General features: G+C 42.0%; 1 long non-coding RNA gene across 1 annotated transcript; it reads left to right on the top strand.

Moving 5' to 3' along the window:
* Positions 1-1,013: 1,013 nt before the first annotated feature.
* On the top strand, positions 1,014-22,118 carry LOC121780794. Its single transcript, XR_006046095.1, has 5 exons — positions 1,014-1,229; positions 8,942-9,123; positions 9,957-9,994; positions 10,428-10,533; positions 21,857-22,118. It is a non-coding gene; the product is annotated as an uncharacterized LOC121780794 (long non-coding RNA).
* Positions 22,119-22,739: the final 621 nt, after the last annotated feature.

Here is a 22,739-nt window from a genome sequence, read left to right as displayed (position 1 = left end):
ATATGAATGCCTGGAAAAGAGTAAGAAAAAGGATACAGTATGTTTGCATGTGAAACTTGATTGCCTAACTTCATCAGTTTGAACGACGCAAGTATAATGGAAATGCTCAATTTTAAAACCTTCTGTGAAAGCCTCTATATATGTGAGTTATAAGCCAAAGTAGAACACTTTCTACTATTTTTACAAAGAAAAAATTACGAGAGGTTACTTTTTGATATTTAGATGAAAATTGCACAAGTAGTAAGGACTAAAGGCATTAGGACTTAACCAATTGAGCCATTTCTTCTTTCGTTCACGGACCCACCTCATCAAACAAGGAACCCCCTAGAAAGCCACGTTGAGCCATATACACTTTCACCCATCTTTTGAAGCCTTAAAACCAATTTTTTTAAAATTTTGTAACACATGAGAAAAAGGGGTCGAGAGATGGATTGTTTCAAAAGAAAAAAGGGATGGCAATAGAAAAGCCGAAATAAAAGGGTAGCCGGGTTGGGTAAGTTAGTCAGTCAGGGTTGATCGGTTAGATTGATTAGTTCGAACAAAAGAAAGAAAAAAAAAGAGAGAGAAAAGTTGTTGAAAAAAGTTGAGAAAAGCTGAAGAAAGAAGAAAAAAATGGGAGGGGCAAGAAAAATTTTGTAACCTGTCCCAGTAGTTGAGAGTTAGAAAATAAGCCGAAAGTTAAAGGCTAAAGGTCGTAGCTTGACCAAGTAACACATCAAGTGCGCAAATAACAACCCAGCCTGATCCAGAAATGCACTTTTAGTTATACACATGTTTTAATATACAATTGGTAAAATAAGAGGGAAGTAGAAACATAAAATAATTAAAGTATTGTTAGTGGATAATAGATCCCACCTTATTAGAAATAATTTTTTTTTGTTTATTCTTGGAGATGGACTAAAAAGAAAGAAGTGTATATATTATGCAGCCATATGATTTTTTTTTAATTCATGCATAAATAAAAATTAGCCCCCAAAAAGCTTTTAAATAAACTACGAATTCGGGAAAAATGCGATTCATTCAATGGTGACGTGTTGCACATGAACACGTTTTAAAAAGTGCTTATTTTGAGAAAAAAACGCGGCGATCCTCTCTCTCAGCTCACTTCACATCGTCGCCGGCCCTCCGAGAGGCTCCGACTCGACGCTGCTCCTCGTCTGCGGCCCACGCCTCTAGGCTTAGGCTCGCCTTACACCGACCGCACTACCGTCTCCACCTCTTCCCCTCAGGTAGGAAGGAGTATTTAGGGGCTCCTCGTAATATTTGATATTGTTATCCCCGTCATTAGATGCTATAATTGGCGACTTCTGAGGTGTGGCTTGTTGGAATTTGAAATCAGGCTATAATTGGCAACATAGAAGTTGTTGTAGTACGATTTAGAAGTTTATGGTACAATTGTTATGTGTTTGCTACTTTTGTGGTCTGATGTTTGTATGTGGACTGGATAAGATTTAACTTAGTTGAGAATGATATGGGAAAATCGGGTTTATGGGGGAGTTTACACTAAATATTACGTAAATGTACCCATTTTGTTATCTATTCCACAAATGGGAAAAACGCCAACCACATTGGCGTTTTTATTAGTAAATACGCCAACGTCATTGGCGTGTTTTAAGGTAAATACGCCAACGATGATGGCGTTTTATACTTGTGCCGTATTTTGGGTGTATGCTCTCGGATTGTAATTACGATTAAACACGCCAACTTGGTTGGCGTGTATAAATAAAAAAACGCATTTGTAAATGGCGTGTTTTCTTTGTTGAAACGCCGAACATATTGACGTTTTGTAAAAGACGCCAACCGGAGTGGCGTATTTACTTAATCATAAAAAACGCCAACCTGAGTGGCGTGTTTAATCAGACTGATATACCAGGCGTTCCTCCCCCAAATCGCGAAAACCTCACAACACACAGCCTTCGCGATTTCTCCAGCTGCGCGCCTTCTCTCCGTGATTTCGGCCTACATTCATCAATCGGTGCTATTCTCCCCCAAATTCATCTATTTTATTCGGTTAGTATGCTTACCTTTTACATAATTATAGTAATTGGTGGATAGCTAGGGTTTGTAATGGGTTGTGAATTGAGTAGAAATATTATGCATTTTGGATTGGTTGAATGATATTATTGTTGATTATTATGTTGGATTGTGTTGGGTTTAAGTTCATTTGTGTATAAATTTGATTATAAGCCTAAACCCTAGGGTTTTTATAGCTAAAAAATTGGGCAAATTGTTTTGATTTATGTGGGTTTTGGTTGATTAGTTTAGATTGTTAAATTTGTTTATATTGTTAGGTTTGTCAAATTGAAATTGGACAAATTGAAAATTTTAGGTTAGGCAAAATTGAAATTGGTAGGTTGGGCGAATTGTTAATTGAAATTGTTAATTTTGTGTAGGTGAATTGGTTTATGATTTTGAATGTGCAATGTTGTGTAACTTGCTTATTTGATGTTGGTGTTCAATTTTGTGATATTGGATTAAATTGTATCTAATTATTGAAATGGTTTATGGTTGGTTATTGTTGAATTTGGTTTATGAAATTGGATTAAATGTTATGGTTGGTTATTGTTGAATTTGAATTATGTAGGTAAATTATGGCATCATCTTCAACCTCTCGTCGTCGGCTTGCATGTGGTCATGCGGATCCATCTGTATTATATTTTCAGAGACAACACGTCTCTAACAACATATGGGCAGGAGTTCCATCCGAAGATGTACGCTGCCGACGATTTGAAGGAAAAATTTGGGATGTTCCCATCCAGCAATATGTCTTGGCAATAGTGGACCAGATGGGGTTTGGGGGTATGTTAAGGTGTGGTAAACCAAAAGAAATTGACCACCATCTTATCACAGCTCTGATTGAACGTTGGAGGCCAGAGACTCACACGTTTCACTTTCCAGTCGGTGAAGCGACTGTGACACTGGAAGACGTGGAGGTCTTATGGGGCCTGAAAGTTGATGGAGAGGCTCTGACAACTTACATCCCCCCGACGGACGCGGGATATTGGACGGACAGGTGTATGGATTTTCTAGGATTCATACCGGAAGCATCCGAGTTGAAGGAAATGGCTTTTAAGCAGACGAGCTTATCGCGCCAATTGAGGATTGAGCTGTCTGATGACCACGAACACTACATATATGCTCAGCGGGCTCGTATCTATTGTCTGCTATTACTTGGTGGTCTGATGATCCCCAACGCCACCGGAAATAAAATTCCGTTCTTCTACCTACACTTTTTCATGGATATAGAACGGTGTTCTACATATAGCTGGGGTGGGGCGACGCTTGCTTGCTTGTACCACAATTTGTGTGAAGCGGCCGTTGGTAAGAGGACGGATGTAGGGGGAGCCTTAACTCTATTACAACTTTGGGCTTGGGAGAGAATCCCAAATATTAGACCGAGGATGTTAGATCCCGTGCATACAGACTATCTACCATGTGCAAGCGCGTAAGTTGTTCATTAATTGCGTTTTTAAACTTAATGTTCATCAATTTTCGTGTTCTTCGCTCATAATTTAAATTTTTTAGATGGAATGGGCCCGGCGTCATATGTAAAAGCACCCGGACATTGTGTTGAAAATTTCCGAGATCAGTTCTCCATGATGCATCCTAATCAGGTACTTCATATATTTATAAAATGTTTTTGGTTTTTTGTTTTTTGTTTTTATGGAAATTATTTTGAAAAATTTGTATCACATGTAGTTTATTTGGAGGCCTTATCTCCACCGGGAGTTGCCGGAAAGTTGTGATGCCTGTCGTCCTATATGGATGTCGATCACAACGCTTATTTGTTGGAATCTGGCTGAGCCACACCTGCCACAACCGAGTGTTGCGCCAATTCGGGATTGTCCAACCGTATATCCCGGATCTCCCCCGGTTCCACGGTTCTGATTTTTTGAAACAGGATCGCCGTGGAAAAGCTGGGTCGGAATTGGGTTCAATGGCACGCCAATTATATACAGGAGTGGGACAACAGACACTTTACGATATGGACTGATCTGGAGGACAGTACTGAGCCTGTTGCAACGGAAGAATATATGAATTGGTTTCGCCAGATCACTGTGGTGTATTTAACCAAACCCGGCGTGCATGCTGAAGAGGGATTCCACGAAACCGCATCTTCTCATAACTTTACGGTACATTATTTATACTTAACTAAACCCTGATTACTTATTCAAATTCATATTATGATATGTACTTAACTTTGAAAAATTGTAGGTGGAGACGCTTCACAAAATACGCCACTTTCTAAGTGGCCGAGCTGCGACAGGACATTTCTGTCCGGATATGGAAACCATTTCGAGGATGGTTGAAGAAGGACTGCAGATATCCGGGGAGCCTCAGCTGATGGACTACCCTCCTTCGCAGCGCTCTGCAATGGACGTGGACGTACCCATAAGGCAAAAGGCAAAACGACGAACCAAGCAGAAAACCGTCCGCGGAGAGTCGTTTTTAAGTTAGTTTTTTCTTTGCTCGTTTTTTCTACGCCGAAAGCGGACATTCTGAACAAACACGCCAGTCCCGTTGGCGTGTTTCAGCAATAACACGCCATTCACGTTGGCGTTTTAAAGTGAAAAGACGCCAATTATGTAGGCGTCTCTTTAAACACGCCACTCACATCGGCGTGTCCTATAAAAAACGCTCCCACAGTTAGAGTTTTTAATCATTTCATCATTATTCAATATATAAGTACATACAAATATTACCCTATACATTAGTCCAAATCTTGCTAAATACAGAAATCCAATATTACACAATGCATACGTTCAATTGTCTCGCCTTTTCCGCGTAAAAAAGCTACGGATCCCCTTCCCGATTCTGGCGGTTGAGAGTCTAAACGGAGGAGTCTCTCGCACAACGACATTCTCTAAATCAACCCCAAAATATTCGTCTCGCACAGAAGACCGAGGTGGAGAATGTGGGACATCACTGAGACCGATGTGTTCGCCTGTACCACCAGTGTGGCTGACAGAGTGACGACCTCGAACTGCAGATCTTGGTGGAGGTGGAGGCATAAAATCGTGATCGACATCATCAGTGTGACTGACAGAATGACGACCTCGAACTGCATATCTTGGTGGAGGTGGAGGCAAAGAATCGTCAGCGGCATCATCTATCAACTGAGTATCCATCCTTGGTGGAGGTGGATGCATAAAATCGTCAGCGGCATCATCTACCAACTGAGTATCCATCCTTGAATGAGCATTCGGGCAGTTGCGCCTGTCGTGACCTGGTTGACGGCAATGTTTACATCGGCGTCGGGCTCGTGGCTGGTCAGCTTCACGGACATCCATCTGATTAGGAATCCTAGTAGTACGGTATCGACCGCGACTTTTAGGCATTAACTGAGCTCGTGAACATTGCAAAGTCCATTCAGGCACGGCCCAATAATCTTGGTGTCTGGGTGGATTGAACACCGTAGAATATTGGTGTACCCAAACACTTGTGCGGTATACGGGATCAACAAGCGACAGCATGTTGTCGTTTCTAAAACGCGCAACTGCCGCTGCATGTGAACATGGAAGTCTCCACATCTGCCACTTTTGACATTTGCAGTGCGAGTCCAAGTACTTTACCTTCCACTTATTAGCGCCCTTTCCACCAATTCGACGCTTTGTTCGAACCACATAATGCCCTGCAATTGTGTTGGGTGCTCTCACATTATGCAATTGACCTTTTGCATCATTTTTGCACACCTTTTCATGCGCCCACGGGGTAAGTGGTGTGGCACACTGTGTTGATGCAATTGACCGGTCATTGAACCATTCTATTGTCCTCCAGAATATCATATCAATGCAAGCTTTAATTGGGAGTTGTCTTGCGCCTCTCAACACATTGTTGTAAGATTCCACCATATTAGTGGAAACCTCACCCCATCTTTTGTGTTTGTCATACGCCAGATTCCATTTTTCTAACTCCACGGCATCAAGGTACTGCAAAGCCTCGTTGTTGACGTTTCGAAGTAAACGACGTCTGATCTTAAACTTGCGCTTCTTGGTAGCAATACCAATTTTCCAAACAAGTCTTTTGACCATGATACCTTTGTGATTCTGCAAAACATTCTTTCTAACATGTACCAAGCAAAATCTGTGATGACCCACATTGGGTTCTTCTTTCCATATGGGAGAATTCATTGCATCTATGATTCCCACATGCCTATCAGATATGACACATATTTCATGCTTTGCTACATGAAGTCTAATGCGTTCCATAAACCAATTCCAACTTTCTTTGGTTTCCTCATCAACAATGGCATATGCAACAGGCAAACATTTCTTATTAGCATCAAATCCAACGGCAATAAGAATTTTACCTCGACATCGTCCACGTAGATGAGTTCCATCAACCGTTAAAACTGGTTTGCATAGTTGAAAAGCCTCCACAGCTGGTCCAAAAGCCCAGAATACGTACTTGAATACCTTGTTCATACCATTGCTTAATATGTCATCGTGCATCCATTCCACAATTGTGCCAGGATTTTGTCTTTGCACTTCATTCAAATAAGCTGGTAAAACTTTGAACGACCACTCCCATCCACCGTATACAAGCTCAATCGCTGTCCTCCGAGCATACCATGCTTTCTTGTAACTAACTTTGACATGAAATCTATTTTCAATATCCGCCACAATTGCTTTTACCTTGTAGCAAGAATCGTTTTCTATCTGATGGCGAACACTCAACGCTATCATACCCGACGAAAGATTAGCGTGGCCATTATAGTTACGATCCCCCATGCAAGTATGAGCAGTGCTGAACACTCTAATTTGCCAGTGTTCATCATGCTTCCTCAGTGTTGCTCGGCACTCCCACAAACATTTAGGTAAGGACGTATCTTTCGGATTTCCCTGTGGCCACTTACAAACTGCATGCCATCTCTTTCCTTTACTTTCAACAACTGTATATTGTCGGATTTTTTCCAAATGCCAATGAGTCACAGCTGCCTTCAATTCCAACTTCGTTCTAAATTTAGTATGCAAACCGACATTGGTAGGATCCTTTTCACTCCAATAATGCACACTGGGATCATCACGCTCAAAGTTTTTGGGATCAAAACTATCATATGGACCTGGTAAGGTGCGAAAGTAGTTGATTCCAGGCTGTGGGAACTGTGGAACTACTCTTCCTCCAACTGCCCTTCCACCAACTGATGTTTCTCCAACTGCTGTTTCTCCAAGTGGAATGGATGGTCTTGAAGCAACAAATTGTTCATCATCCGACGGATCACCATCTGAGTCTGTACTAACCGTGTCGGAATCTTCAGAATTATAAGGTGATTGTGGATCAAGAAAGTCGGCTTTATCAGGACCTATTATGTCCTCCACCACATCACAATTGTCACGATCCCCTAAATGCACGCCTCCAGCTTCAAAATCTTGTGTTGCAGCTAAATATGGTTCTTCGGCTCTCGTAGACGTACCAACATCAAAATCTTGTGTTGCAGCAAAATATGGTTCTTGGGCTCTCGTTGACGTACCAGCATCATAACTTATGACATGATGACTATGATGTTGAGTAATTGCCGAATACTCAACATATAATTCAATTACACCTCCAATAACCATACTCTCACTAAACATTAGATGCATGCATACTTCTTCTAGTTGAACACCTATAAACGTGACTCCGGATCCAAAGCATATAGTACGTTTCCATATTATTTGAATATTGTTTTCATATATGCTTATCCCCATCCTTTCACAAATTTTTTCCACAAGGTCATCGTACGAAATTGTTTCATCCAACATAATGAATCCTTTAGCAAAAGGAGGATCATACGAAATAACTGCTCCGGGAATTATCTTTCCACCCCAATATAAATTGACACACCACGTCATACTATCTGCAATAATGTAAAACACAAATAAATATGTATTATTTTTACATTCATCATTATGTAGAGTCAGCCAAAAAATTGACAAAATAATTCTATTAAATACACTACAATATGTATTATCATAACAATCCATAAAATATACTATAACATATAATAGCATAACAATTGGTCAAAATATTTCCATTAAAATATATACTATCATAATAATCCATCAAAATATTAGTGTACCCATAATAATTGGTCAAACTATTATATTAATTACACTACAATATATATTATCACAACAATCAATCAAATATTGGAAGACTAATGTTTAGAAGAATGAGTCTAAAATTTGATAGACTAACCGATTAGAAGGACTAATGGTTGAAAGAATTAGCCAAATTCAAAATATCCACGCTTAAATCCACCACCGGGTCGACCCGAGCGAAAGGTTTTTATGCGTTTGGGAAGGGTTTTCGCGTTTTGGGGAGGGAAAGTGTTTAGGGTCGCGATGTTGGGGGAGATCTGATAAGGATATGGTTCAACAGAAACACGCCGCTCAAATTGGCGTTTTTAAGAATAACACGCCAACCTCAGTGGCGTTTTTATTAGTAAATACGCCTACTGCATTGGCGTTTTATTAATTAAACACGCCAACTACATTGGCGTTTTAGCTAAAAACACGCCAACTTCATTGGCGTTTTTTTCCGCCGCTGTATTTGGCGAAAATACACCTCCAATACGACGCGAAGATAAACGCCAATGAGGTTGGCGTTTTTACTAATAGAAACGCCAATGTGGTTGGCGTTTTTCCCATTTTTGGAATAGATAACAAAATGGGTACATTTACGTAATCTTTAGTGTAAAGTGCCCCATAAACCCGATTTTCCCAGAATGATATTGGGTTTTCTTATAGGTTGCAAGGATGTGATTGCAACTGATACTTATCTAGTGTACTCAATAAATCTGAAATCCGACCTCTTTTTGTTTATCCACTTTTATTGGCATTAATTAAGGCTGTATTCTACATTGAAGAATCTTTGATTCAAACTAAATAATGTCATGGTTGTAAAGCTTTCAGTGACTCTCAGTTGGATTGTTTCCCTCAACACACGTTGCATCTTTTAGGAAATTAATGTACTTGCAAATCGCCCTTGCCCTTGTCAACAATCCCCGCTGGAGTTATTTTGGTGGCAAATAGCGTCGTTAAGAGGGTTGAGGTGCCGGACGTCGAGAACCTGTCGTAAAACAAATGTGCTCAGAAGAAGCTCATCAAGATTGGGAATTTTTGAGTTATCTACATACTTGAGGTATTCTTTTCCCTCTAGAATTATACTCCAAAAATATGCTTCTTTGTCGGAAATGGAGGGTTTAGGGGGAGGGGTTGGGAGTGAAGAGAAAAATTGAGGAGAAGTAAAGAGAGAAGGTGAAGCCATTTGTTGTTTGAAAAAAGGAGGGAAACAACGAGAGAAAGGGGAGTAAGAGAGAAAATGGTGAATTGGAAATTAGTTTTATATTTAAACTTTAGTTCACAATAAAAACAATGTCGTTTAAAATAGTTCGCCGCACATTTTATCCTTGTAGGCTTTTCCACGTTTTGTACATGTAATTTTCCATCCGCCACTCCAGCCCCAATTTCACCAGAAATAGGACGGATGGGACAATTAAGAAAATCAAAACTTTGTGATTTTTCCTTTATAACTATATAATATTTGTACTTATGCTTTACACTACAGATTGACAAAGGTTGGGCCGTGAAATAATATATCTCCATAAATCATCTTCTTGCCTTATTGGCCACCACTTTCACATTTTTCACATTAAAATTCATTTGGTATTATATGAATTAACAAAATCTGATTCTACAAATGCTAATATGTTATTGCATTTTCAAAGTTTTCAATTATACTGATATCACAATCAATACTATACACAGTGCATTATTCACCATCTATTCACCTCTTGTTTCTCGTTCTAATTTTCTTAATTGTTAAAATCAATGAAAAGAGGAAACCCTCAACTTTTTTAAATGAGGTTTTTGCTTAAGTCATAGTTTCTAGACTTTTATGATCATGTGCCTTGCCTGTTCTATAGTGTGAGCTGTTTTAAAACATCAAATTCTTATCCGGCTTTCTTCTGCCAGGCAAAGTTAGCATTGGACAGCCTTGAAGTGCCTGTGGGGTAATCTTTCTTTTTATTTTTTGCTACATATTTAAATCTGAAAATTGGTATTCTAATTGTTCTCTTTGGTTGTGGATTAAGTGAAGTTAATTTAAAATAATTGTTTGATTGTAAGATGTGCATAGTAGAAGTCTTATTTTTTGTCATCCAGCTGGCGCAACGCTGACTGAATTAATTTATGAACTAGCATAATAGCACTGCAATTCTGAAAAGTATTGCATAGTAGAAGTCAAGTTCTTATTGATATTTGAAATTTTGAACTTTGGCTTGCCATTTCGTGGTTCCCTATCAGGACTAGAAGAAGTATATTATTGCTGTGCAAATGATAAGTTCGGAGGTTGTGGTTCGATTTTGTGGGAGTTTTCTCTCTTTGACAAATTGAAATGATTCAAGATTGTTCATTTTGTGATGTGCTATTTAAATTTTCTCTCAGTGATGGAACTTCAAAAAAAAGAAGGGATTTCAGTGCACTGGAGGAATAATGGCAACATAAGCCATCAATCTTCTCAAAAGCTTTTATGAGCAAGGAAATCCAAATGGTTAGCTATATTCATGTAGCTTATTAAAAATTAATACATATGCTGGAGAAGTCTGAGAATTAGGTTGCAACATATTTGATGTACAAGCTACCTTTTGTGGAAAATATTGATATTCTCCTAGATGATTTCTCTCTAATGTCTACTGATGGGATACGAACTAAACAACTAAACAATAATTGCGAGCCCGATAGCAGTGACGGCCCATCAGCCCAAAACCCAAGAAAGAGTATCAGTTCGGCACAACCAAAGAGTTCGGTCACAGCCTATAGCTCGGTAAAAGCCGACCAATCGAGCTCAACTCTCAGATCGGCAAAAGCTGATCGGCAAAGTTCAGCAGTTCGGTCTCAGTATTCGACCGAACAAGGAGATAGTGGACCCATGCAGGATCTCCACGACCTCCATTACACCCACGATCTATTTAGTGGTATTAAGCAGTTATCAACCCCCCTACCAGGGCTGCAAACCACGATCTTAGTTCGAATGTATAAATAGAACTTAGATCAGATAGACCAGGGTTAAGCTCTCTAGATCCTGAATCTTATAGCAAATCAGTATTGTAATCTGTAAGCGAGACCAAGCAATACAAATTTGCCCTCTCTTCTTCCCGTGGACGTAGATTTACCTCAGTAAATCGAACCACGTAATTTTCCGTGTTGTGATCGTTTATTACTTGCATTTATTCCCATCAAAAATTCGCCACATCATCACTGGCGCCGTCTGTGGGAAACAGAGAACCAAAACTGTGATAAAAGCGAGTTTTTGATCCTTTTCCACCAAAAAAAATGCGTACCAGGTCACATAATACCCATACTTCCGTCCGTGATGAAGGTGAGGAAGCTAGTCCAGCCCGTAGGTCTGGAAAACAGCCTCGGGAGAAATCGGCCTCCAGTTCTCTTCGCACCGAGCCTCCCCAGCAGCCCGATTTGAATGAGGCTGTCAAGTTGTTCTTGGCTGAGAAGCAGGATGAGTTCTTAACATTCCTGCAAAAGAGCCAAAAGCCGGAGAAGAAAACGGCGGATTCTCCCTCCCCCTCCAGACATGAAAGTCACTACCGCAGTAGTGTCGTATCTTCCAGGAGAAAGAATCCTCACCACCGACATGTTCCTTTTCCTCCTTGTTACCGAAACCACAGGAGAACTCCATCTCCACCATACCGGAGAGATGTCGGATTCGCTATGTATGGAGCGCTGAAGACTCCATTTTCGGATGATATCACCAGAACTCCGTTGCCACAGAATTACCGAACTCCGTCAGTGACTTATGACGGGTTAGTGGATCCTCATGATTTCCTGGGACGCTATCAGTATAATATGGCGAACCAAGGTCTCAATGAGGTTCATATGTGTAAGCTGTTTCCCGAGCTGCTCATCGGGAACGCAAGAAGGTGGTTCGATAGCCTCCCTCAAGGCAGCATTAGATCTTACAGAGATCTAATGGATGCTTTTCATAGGAGGTTCTTCCAGAAAGCGGAAACCCGAATCACTTCGGCTCAGCTGCTTTCTATACGTCAAGGTCGCGATGAAAAGATTAGCGACTTCATGACAAGATTCCACAAGGAATGCCTACAAGTAGATGATCTCAATGATCTACTTGTCATTTCGGCATTCCAAAATGGAATTCTGCCAGGAGCTCTCTACAGAAAGCTCGTTGAATGCAGTCCGCAAACAGCTCAAGAGATGTGGGACATTGCGGACCAGTTTTCTCGGGCTGATGAGGCAGACCGTCGAAAACGGTCTTTAGACAGCTCTTCCAGAGGAGACAAGAGGAAGCCCGATCATAGCGATCAGGGGCATCCTCGCCGAACTCCTTTTGAAAGAATTCAAAGGGCACCGGTACAAGACAGGTTGGGACCACGTCTCAATCTTGAGAAACCCCCCGCTCAGTTCGTACCATTGAACAAGTCGAGAGCGGAAATTTTCGAACTGCATTCTGATATGTTCGAAAAACCAAAGCAGATGACGAAATCGGCCACGCGCCGAAGTCAGGATAAATATTGCTCCTTCCATCAAGACCACGGTCACGATACCGAGGAGTGCCGAAATTTGGCAGCAGGTATTGATGTTCTTGTGAAAGCAGGGACGTTAAAAAAATACCAAAGCAAGCCGCCGAAAAAGAATAAGAAACAGAGAAGTGCGAACTGCGCTCCTCAGGATCCTAAAAGGCAACAGGATCCCGAAGACGATGACGAGCCGCAATATGATGGAGTAATCCAGACTATTGACGCTCTCCCAGCCGGGAAGACTAAATCGTCTCTAAAATCAGAGCGCAGAGGCTTCAACCGAGAGGAGCCAACACATAAAAGGCTGAAGAAGGAGGAAGTGATTACATTTTCAGATGCAGATCCCGTCCCGGCCATTTCTCCTCATCAAGACGCTATTGTCATTCAAGCTGGAGTAGCAAACAAACTGATCCACAGAGTGTTTGTGGATACAGGAGCGTCGGTTAGCATTCTTTTTAAAGAATGTTTTGATAAACTGGAAGTGGATCCAGCTCGGCTCAGTCCGGCCCCACTTCCTCTGAAAAGTTTCGCCCAGGAGGACACCTGCCCTGAAGGTATTATCAGCCTTCCGATTACGGTAGGAAGAGCGCCTACTAGCTCCAGTACGATGATCGAGTTTTTTGTGGTAAAAGCTCGATCCCCGTATAACATTATACTGGGAAGAGACTGGCTCAACACAGTTCGGGCCATTTGCTCTACTTATCACCTCACGATCAAGATCCCCACTAAAGGAGGGATAGCAGTCATCCGAGGTGATCAAAAGAGAGCAAAAGAATGTCTGCAGATTGCGCTTAAAAGTGCCGAACAATCAGATCGGCACCATCAAGCATAGCAATCACAGCAGCCGGAGTCAGAGGCAGGCGAAATGAACGAAGACGATCCATCCAGAACGGTCAAGATCAGTTTCGCGGGAACACCTCTACTCCGGGAAAAGACCATCCAGCTCCTCAAAGAGTACAAAGATGTCTTTGCGTGGTCTCCGTTGGACATGACTGGAGTGTCTCCCGAGGTAATTACACATCGGTTAAATATTGATCCTTCAGTCCGGCCTATAAAACAGAAGCAAAGACTCTTTGCGGCAGAAAGAAATCAAGTCATCCATGACGAAGTCCGCCAATTACTGAAAGCGGATGTATTATTTGAAGTAAAATATCCTTCTTGGGTGGCCAATCCTGTGATGATCAAGAAAAAAGAAGGAGGATGGCGGATGTGCATAGATTTTACGGATCTAAATAAGCACTGTCCTAAAGATTGCTACCCCCTTCCCAACATAGATAAAAAAGTAGAAGCTCTGATAGGCTTCGAAATTTTCTGTTTTCTTGATTTGTATAAAGGATACCACCAAGTTTTAATGGATGAGAATGATGCTTCAAAAACGGCTTTCATTACTGACTTCGGTATTTTTGCTTATAAAAAGATGCCATTTGGTTTAAAGAATGCCGGAGCCACATATCAAAGGATGGTAGATAAGCTATTTCGGCACCTGATCGGAAAAGAGGTTGAAGTATATGTTGACGACATAGTTGTTAAAAGCAGAAGCACTTCGGAGTACGAAAACAATCTCAAATCCACTCTCGACGTGCTCAAAAAAGCCAACCTCAAACTCAATCCCCAAAAATGTACCTTTTTGGTAGATTCGGGAAAATTTCTGGGTTGTTGGGTTTCAAAGGAAGGACTCAAGGCAAATCCCCTAAAGGTTCAAGTTGTTCAGAACATGGTAATGCCGAAGTCAATACATGATGTGCAAAGGCTAACTGGATGTCTAGCCGCACTGAATAGATTCCTTTCCCAAGCAGCCGAGAAGCAAATGCCGTTCTTCAATGTTTTGAAGAAGGCACCAAAGTTTGAGTGGGGAGCCGAACAGAAAAAGGCTTTTGACGAACTCAAAAGTTATTTAACCGAACTTCCTATTCTCTCTGCTCCAACAGATGCCGAAGTGATATTCTTATATTTAGCAGCATCAGATCAAACCATTAGCGCGGTGCTTGTACGAGAAGAAGGCCTAAAACAGCGTCCTATCTACTTTACAAGCCGAGCATTAAGAGGTCCCGAAACAAGGTATCAACCTCTGGAAAAAATTGCTCTGGCATTAGTAAATGCAGCAAGGAGACTGCGGCCATATTTCTATGCTCACAAAGTGTGCGTCTTAACCGATCTTCCACTTCGGCAAGTTTTGACTAAGCCCGAAGCATCGGGCAGAATTGCCAAGTGGGCCATAGAGTTGGGAGAACATTCAATAGAATATCTACCTCGGAAGGCCATCAAGGGACAAGCCTTGGCAGATTTTCTTGTAGAGGTAAAGTTCGATCAGGTAATCCCTACTATTGCCGAACAGAAAAATCCTACCAATGATGAACTAACACTGCCCCAGAAACCCGAAGTAGAGCCGCCGGACTGTTGGATTGGATTCGTGGATGGAGCTTCGAATAAGACAGGAAGTGGAGCTGGTATTCTACTTATCGCTCCCGACGGACACGAAGTAACTTATTCACTTCGGTTCTTATTCCCAACCACTAATAACGAAGCCGAATACGAAGCCCTTCTTGCCGGACTTCAGTTAGCGCAACGTCTACTTGTCAAATCTCTCAAAATTCATTGTGATTCACAAGTCATAGCGAATCACATGCTGGGTACAAGTGAAGCCCGTGATGAAAGGATGAAAAAATACTTGGACAAAGCGCAAAGTATTAGCCGAAATTTCTCTTATTTTCGGATAATCCGCATTCCCAGAGCGGAAAATAGCCGAGCAGATACTTTAAGTAAGTTGGCCTCATATCCGAGCTCAAAGGTGGAGGAATTACCGCACAGAAGCATTGATGAAGCTGAAGTATACTCAGTAACCAGTTCACCAAACTGGATGACGCCAATATTAAAGTATCTAGATCAAGGACAACTGCCCGAGGATAAGAGAGAAGCAAGGAAAATCACATGCCGAGCACGTCGGTATGAACTTCATGAAGGAGTCCTATATAGAAAGTCCTACCTTCAACCGTTATTGCGATGTGTAGGACCAGAAGAGACGGATTACATCCTTAGAGAAGTTCATGAAGGATCTTGCGGTAGCCACATCGGAGCTAGAGCATTAGCTAAAAAAGTTCTGAGATGGGGATATTATTGGCCAACTTTGGTACAAGAAGCAGTACAACTAGTTAAGAAATGTACGAAATGCCAAATCCATGCAAATATCCCAAGGACGCCGCAGACTGATCTATGTGCTATGCAAAGCCCTTGGCCTTTTATGCAATGGGGCATAGACATAGTAGGACCACTACCACAAGCTCCCCGGCAAATGAAATTCTTGATCGTTGCCGTGGATTACTTCACAAAGTGGGTGGAGGCTGAACCATTAGCTACGATAACAAGCTCAAAGGCATTAGATTTTGTCTGGAAGAACATAGTTTGCCGATTTGGCATACCCCATATCCTCATTTCAGATAATGGGACTCAGTTTACTGACAAAACATTCAAGAATTGGTGCCAAGAGTTGAATATTCAACAGCGGTTCACTTCGGTCTCTCACCCACAAGCAAACGGACAAACGGAAGTAACAAACCGTACTTTGGTGAAATGATTAAAAACTCGGTTAGAACAAGCCAAAGGACAATGGGTAGAAAATCTTCCTCAAGTCCTATGGTCTTACCGAACTACACCAAAAACCTCCAACGGTGAAACTCCGTACAGTCTAGTGTACGGCACTGAAGCCGTAATTCCGGTTGAGATCGGCATACCCAGCCCCCGAACCCTTAATTTCTCAACAGAACTGAATGGCGACGGACTGAGAGCCGAACTAGATCTTGCCGAAGAAAGAAGAGAATTGGCCTTCATAAAAGAAGCCAAGTACAAGGAGCAAGTAACCCGGTATTATAACCAAAGGGTGAAAAAGCTGCAGTTTCAAGTGGGAGATCTCGTATTGAGAAACAATGAAGTAAGCCGAGCAGAAAAGCTGGGCAAACTTGAACCCACATGGGAAGGTCCGTATCGGGTGTCAGAAGTCCTGGGAAAAGGGTCTTATAAATTAACCCACATGTCAGGAGAACAAGTACCCCGAACATGGCATATTTCCAACCTCAAGAAGTTCTATTTGTAAGAGACAAGGTCCGGTCAGTCTTGTGTCTAGTTCGGTCCTAGGGTTATGTGCTTTCATATTTTTATTGTTCTTGTGTCTAGTTCGGTCCTAGGGTTATGTGCGTTTTGTCTCTTACAAATGTTACTGAGGTATATTGTTCCTTAAAGGCTGATCCCCTTTTTTTAGAGCATGTATTAAAGACAATTGTGAGTCCAAGCTCCTAAGGAAGATACAAGATTCCACAATTCAGCTTAAGAAACAAGCAATTCGTCTGAAACGAACTGCAATAAGCCGAAAACCACTCCGGTTAACTAGGGAAAGTCCAATCCAAGCGATAAAACTCGCCAAATAAGGACACTAACTAAGTCCGGTCAAAGAAGAGTTTACTTCATAAGACCGAGGACGAGTACAGGGAAAGTCCAATCCAAGCGATAAAACTCGCCAAATAAGGACACTAACTAAGTCCGGTCAAAGAAGAATTTACTTCATAAGACCGAGGACGAGTACAATAAATGAAATAAAAAATCGCTGAACTGTAAATACGCAGTGATAGAAGCGAAATGAAAAAATTTCATTTACTAAGTCTTGTGGGGCATACAATTCCGCTGCCCTACGAGAATGCGTTACACCATTACAAAGGACTACTCTACTGTCTACGGTTGCTAAAGTTGAGCCACCTATCCAAAAAGTCCTCATGATGCTGAGTTCGGGCGTTCCGAGCAATTGAAGAATCAGTAGGTGGACGAGATGCTCTGATCGACCTACCGCCTCTTCTCTGAGTCCGGGAAGTTCTAGCACCTCGGCGGCGAAGAGTCTCTTCACGAAGCATTCGCTGATCTTGCTCACTCATATTCACCACTCCTCTACGAACTTCAGGGCGTTCTTGTCTTGACGTTTCCGGTTGCTCCTGAGTCCGGTGCTGATTTGGAGTAGAAGTTTGAGTAAGTGGATCCGAGGTTTGAGTTGGAGCGTGAGCGTCTGTTAGCGGGAAACGGCTAAGGAATCTCTCGATCGCGGGACACCGGGAAAGAACGATGTCGTACAGAGAAGCCAAGCGCCGCAATGATTTCACAACTTGTTGGCAAGCCGAGCTCTCCAGCACATTGTTCTTCCGGAGTACATGAAGCTTCTCCCACAGTTCATCAACTTGATTCTGAACTTCGGATATAGTCATTCCCCCGCGCCCGCTGATGAAGTCTTCATATGCAGTCCTCTCAGCGATGACAGTATTCAGCTCGGCCTCTAGATCTCTCCTTATGGACTCTAAGTCCTTATTGTTGGACTCCAGCTCCACTAAACGAGCCAAGAGTTCGTCATACTTCATCTGGTCATCTATAGCTTTTTTCTCAGCTTCATTTAAAACCGAAGAGTATAGCCGCTTCCAGTGAAGTACCTCCAGCTCCTTAGAGTAAAGAATACGAAGCAGCTATGTCAGTTCGGCATTTCAGTTTACCGAGCAGGCAGTAAACCACAATAGGAGTAAAAGAGATTAAGAAAAGCTATAAAGAAGACACGAGTGTAGAAAGGAGAATTTTTTCATTCAAAGAAAAAATTTACACAAGGAGGGCTTCAAGGCCATTTTACAAATAGAAAGAAACTAAACTAAGAGAAGGGAGACGAAATCATACTCCGCCAGTTTCGTCTCCGGCTTCTCTGTGGGTTTCAGCTTCTTTCTCCTTGTCTACCTCGGTCTCAGCCTCGGCCTCCCTACTCCCTCCCTCCTGCTCGGCGCCCCCATCGCCGGTCTGCTGATCCTCCTGCTCGGTCTCCCGGCCGGCCTCATTTTCCTGCTCACCCTCTTTGAAAATTGAAGCGGGTGAAACAGGCCCCAAGGAGGCAAAGATGGCCTCCATGTTCTCGTCACGGTCAGCACGGCAATTACGGACTCGTTCAGCAGAAAGCAGGACCGATGAAGACACAAGCTCCTCAAGGAGCGGCAGACTCTGGAGGCGCGCTGCAATCTCTCGGCCATACAGCGGCAAAACGACTTCGGGTTCCTGCTCAGCGTTATCGGTCATCAATTTCAGCAGATCGCCGATAAGGGCCGAAAATTGATTGCTCAAAAAGAGTTTCTCCGTGTAAACACGGAGAGCCTCCCCCTGAGCAACCACGGCAGCAGCCTCCCTCTGTTTCGACTGCTCTCTCTGGATGATGAGCTGGTTTTTGGCACGCTGGGCTTCATCCTGAGCCGAGATCCTAGCGGCCCTTGCCTCCTCAAAGTCTGCCCGAGCCTGTTCGGCCTGGTGACGAGCAGCATTCAAATTCCTCTGCATCTCATCATAATCGCTGGACGCTTTAGAGAGTTCAACTGTGACGAGCTTGCAGAGCATATTGTTCCTCTGAAAATGGAAAAAGGAAAAAAGTCAACAGAGGGGCCACAAAAAATATAGGAAAGAAGCAAAACCAGAAAATCAAGAAGGAAATTCACCTCCACAAAGTCCTTTGGCCATAAAAAGGGCTCAGAGATATGTTCCGAAGTGGCCGCAACCGCTCCGGATCCACAACCCCCCAGGACAATGTCTCTCTGTGGCGCTTTTGGGGGTTTCTGAGTCTTCGCCTTCCCCTTTGCCGAAGTCGATTCCGGCTTTTTTGGATCCGAAGACTGACTCGAAGAGGTCTTCTGCCTCTTCGGATTCTTCTCGGCATCAGACGCCGAGCTGGTGGCTCTCTGTTTCTCCGGCTCCTTGGATTCGGAGGATTTGCGACCTAGCCTGCTTAGCATGTTCACTGCCAAAAAGCGAGAAAACAAAGTTAGTTTTCGCCGCTAAAGCAGTAAAGCATAAAAAAGAAATCCTCACCTTCAGTCTCTTCGTCCGAAGACGAGGAATCGAACACGAAGTCACCCTTGACGAGCTCAGATTCCGAATACTGTTTCCTAATCATGGGAATCTTATTGAGCTCGCCCTCGAGCTCGTCCAACGGTTCTACCCGAGGATGAGGAATTACAGACTTCGGCCCTCTCCAGGAAAAGTCCGGAGCCGCTGTCCTATTGTAAAAAAAGAAACGATTTTGCCACTTCAGCCATTTGGTTTTACAGAATGCTCTGAAGGGCTGTAAAGGGATCAAGTAAAACCAGGATCCCTTTCTCTTAAACTGAAAGAAATTAAGGATTGCCCTCAGAGACAGATCCTTTTCTAGTCTACGCAGCTCGGCAGCAAAGGCCGATAAGTGCCTCCAAGAATTTGGAGTCACCTGACCCAAAGGAAGTTGAAAAAAATCAAGAAGCTCTACAAAGGCAGGGGGAAGAGGGAAACGAAGCCCGCATTCTAAGCAGGCTTCGTAAACGGTGGCATAACCCTCCGGCGGCGAGTTAGCCCTATGAATGTCGTCGGGAATCACCACTAACCCCCCAGGAAGAAAATATTTTCCGTGTAAGGATATCACAGTATCCTTACTCAAAATGCTGTGAAAATATTCTACCGTCTTCTCCCCGGACCTTTTCCGGCCAGAAGACCCCTCACCCCCCTTCCTACCACTACCTGATTCAGAAACAGATTCAGAAGAAGAAGACATGATTCTTACTCTTTGATGGTCGAAAGTCTCTGAAGAAATTCTTGAAGAAGCGGAAGAAAATTTTACGAAAAAGAGAGAGAATACAAAAGAAATAATCGCAAAAGTATTCCAATGATGAAGAGAGGAAATATTTATCAGATTCGCAAAGGCATTTCAAATTCGTCGCACCGTTTCAAATCCCACTTTTTCTGGATTCTCTGGCCGGATTTGCTGTCACATTTAATGCAGACACGTGCAGAGCACGCCTCCTGACCCCCTTACAAAATGCCGAAGTGATTTACTTCGCTTTTCGGGGGGGGTGGTGATGGGATACGAACTAAACAACTAAACAATAATTGCGAGCCCGATAGCAGTGACGGCCCATCAGCCCAAAACCCAAGAAAGAGTATCAGTTCGGCACAACCAAAGAGTTCGGTCACAGCCTATAGCTCGGTAAAAGCCGACCAATCGAGCTCAACTCTCAGATCGGCAAAAGCTGATCGGCAAAGTTCAGCAGTTCGGTCTCAGTATTCGACCGAACAAGGAGATAGTGGACCCATGCAGGATCTCCACGACCTCCATTACACCCACGATCTATTTAGTGGTATTAAGCAGTTATCAACCCCCCTACCAGGGCTGCAAACCACGATCTTAGTTCGAATGTATAAATAGAACTTAGATCAGATAGACCAGGGTTAAGCTCTCTAGATCCTGAATCTTATAGCAAATCAGTATTGTAATCTGTAAGCGAGACCAAGCAATACAAATTTACCCTCTCTTCTTCCCGTGGACGTAGATTTACCTCAGTAAATCGAACCACGTAATTTTCCGTGTTGTGATCGTTTATTACTTGCATTTATTCCCATCAAAAATTCGCCACATCATCATCTACTCTAGCATATTATGATTATAGTATCTACACTTGATGCCAATCCAACATTATGCATTATTTTCCTTGTAAATGTTTCCTTGGAAAGGTTGGGCTGTCACATACTTGGATGTAATCCTTAGGGAAGGAACACATTCTAACCTTTACTTAAATGATCATCTTGTAAGGTATCACGGGTTTTTACAAGAAATCAGTATCCAACTCTTCCTGAACTGAAGTTCAGTTGTAGTAGCTGTGTGTTATGTATTACTTGCACCTTTTCATTTGGAGACATGGGCTCAGTTCCCCTATGAATCATTCGAGCAATTTGGTTGATAGCACATTTGGTAAAGATGACGTTTCTCTTTCCACAGCTTTTTGAAGATTTAGTTTTTCACTTGGGTCACAGTTTCTATGTGCACCATTTGAGCCTGTAATGCAGAAATTTTGTTTGATGGGTTTTTCATGTAAAATACGAATAGTTTTTTTTATCACCTCATATGTTTAACAAAACATTATTGAATTCAGCATCGAAACCTCACAGAGTTGTGCTCGCACATGTGTAGTTATGTTCCTTGTGAAGTTTACTTTTACTGCCATGTGAAGAGGTATGTCATGGTACAATACTCTCATTATATGTCTGAATTATTTGGTATTGATACTCTTCTAGTTCTCAGAAAAGGAACGCTTTCATATATCTGCTTTACGATAATTTTCAAGTTTGCTTCACTTGGAATAATCTTATTCTGTTCCTAGCCTCTGTGTTTTCGTTTGTACTTTTGGTGTTTGAATGATGTTTCCAACATTTTTTCTGTTATCTCTATAATTTAGTCTGAGTAGTTGAGCACAAGTCGGAAAATCTTTATGCATTCTTCTGATTGACTGGTCTGCTGTGCAGGTTTTACGACGGTGATGGAGCCAGCTGACTAGAAAAATGATGGATCAAACTGAGTTTTTTTGATGATTTTGTAGGATTCAGTTTTAGGATTTGAATTCGAGGCCGAATTTATCAGACTGCATCAGTGCTGTGATGGTTCTGATTCTGATTCTTCTTCTTCATTTGTTTCTATAGTCTAAAGGCTTCTTCTTGTAAGTTGTAAGGATCGCCAACCAGCTTCTATTGCAACACACAATCAATAAAGCTTTTGTCATTATATTCACATGGTCTCTGTGCCAATATATTTGATATTCTGACTGAGAATAGCATTCCTTGTTATGTATACTATTTTGTACTCCCTCCGTAGCTGAGTCGTATTCTTTTTTGGGTTTTTTTTTTTCTAAGACGCATGACTTCGTATTCTTTTTTTGGGTTGTCCCACTGTAGCTGAGTCATTTCCTTTTTTGGCAAAAAGCAACAACTTTTCTTCTCTATTACTTTACTCTCTTACTTTATTCTTTTTTCATCTCTCTACCTTTTTCTTTTTCTACTTTATTATTCATTTATTTAACTCAGTTAACACAACTTCTCTTAAATCCCGTGTCGGAAAGAAACGCCTCTACTACAGAGGGACGAAGAGAGTAATATTTAGTGTCAAAAAACATGAGATTTCGAATTCGCATAATTTTGTGGGATAATAGTTGGTTGTTAGTGGTAGGGCTGGGGAAAAATACCGAAATACCGTCTTTATCATACCGAAAAAATACCGAAAATACCGAATTTTCGGTATACCGTGATTTTTGATAAGGTATGATACCTTACAGGTATGAATTTTTATATACCTCGGCATAAATAACTCTTTAAGTTGTTAAAGTTTTGCAGAAAATAGGGTAACGCATTAAGA

The sequence above is a fragment of the Salvia splendens genome, chromosome 20 (genome assembly GCF_004379255.2).
Source record: "Salvia splendens isolate huo1 chromosome 20, SspV2, whole genome shotgun sequence".
Classification (NCBI taxonomy): domain Eukaryota; kingdom Viridiplantae; phylum Streptophyta; class Magnoliopsida; order Lamiales; family Lamiaceae; genus Salvia; species Salvia splendens.
The sequence above is the reverse complement of the archived record's forward strand: the minus strand, read 5'-3'. Positions and strand labels throughout refer to the sequence as shown.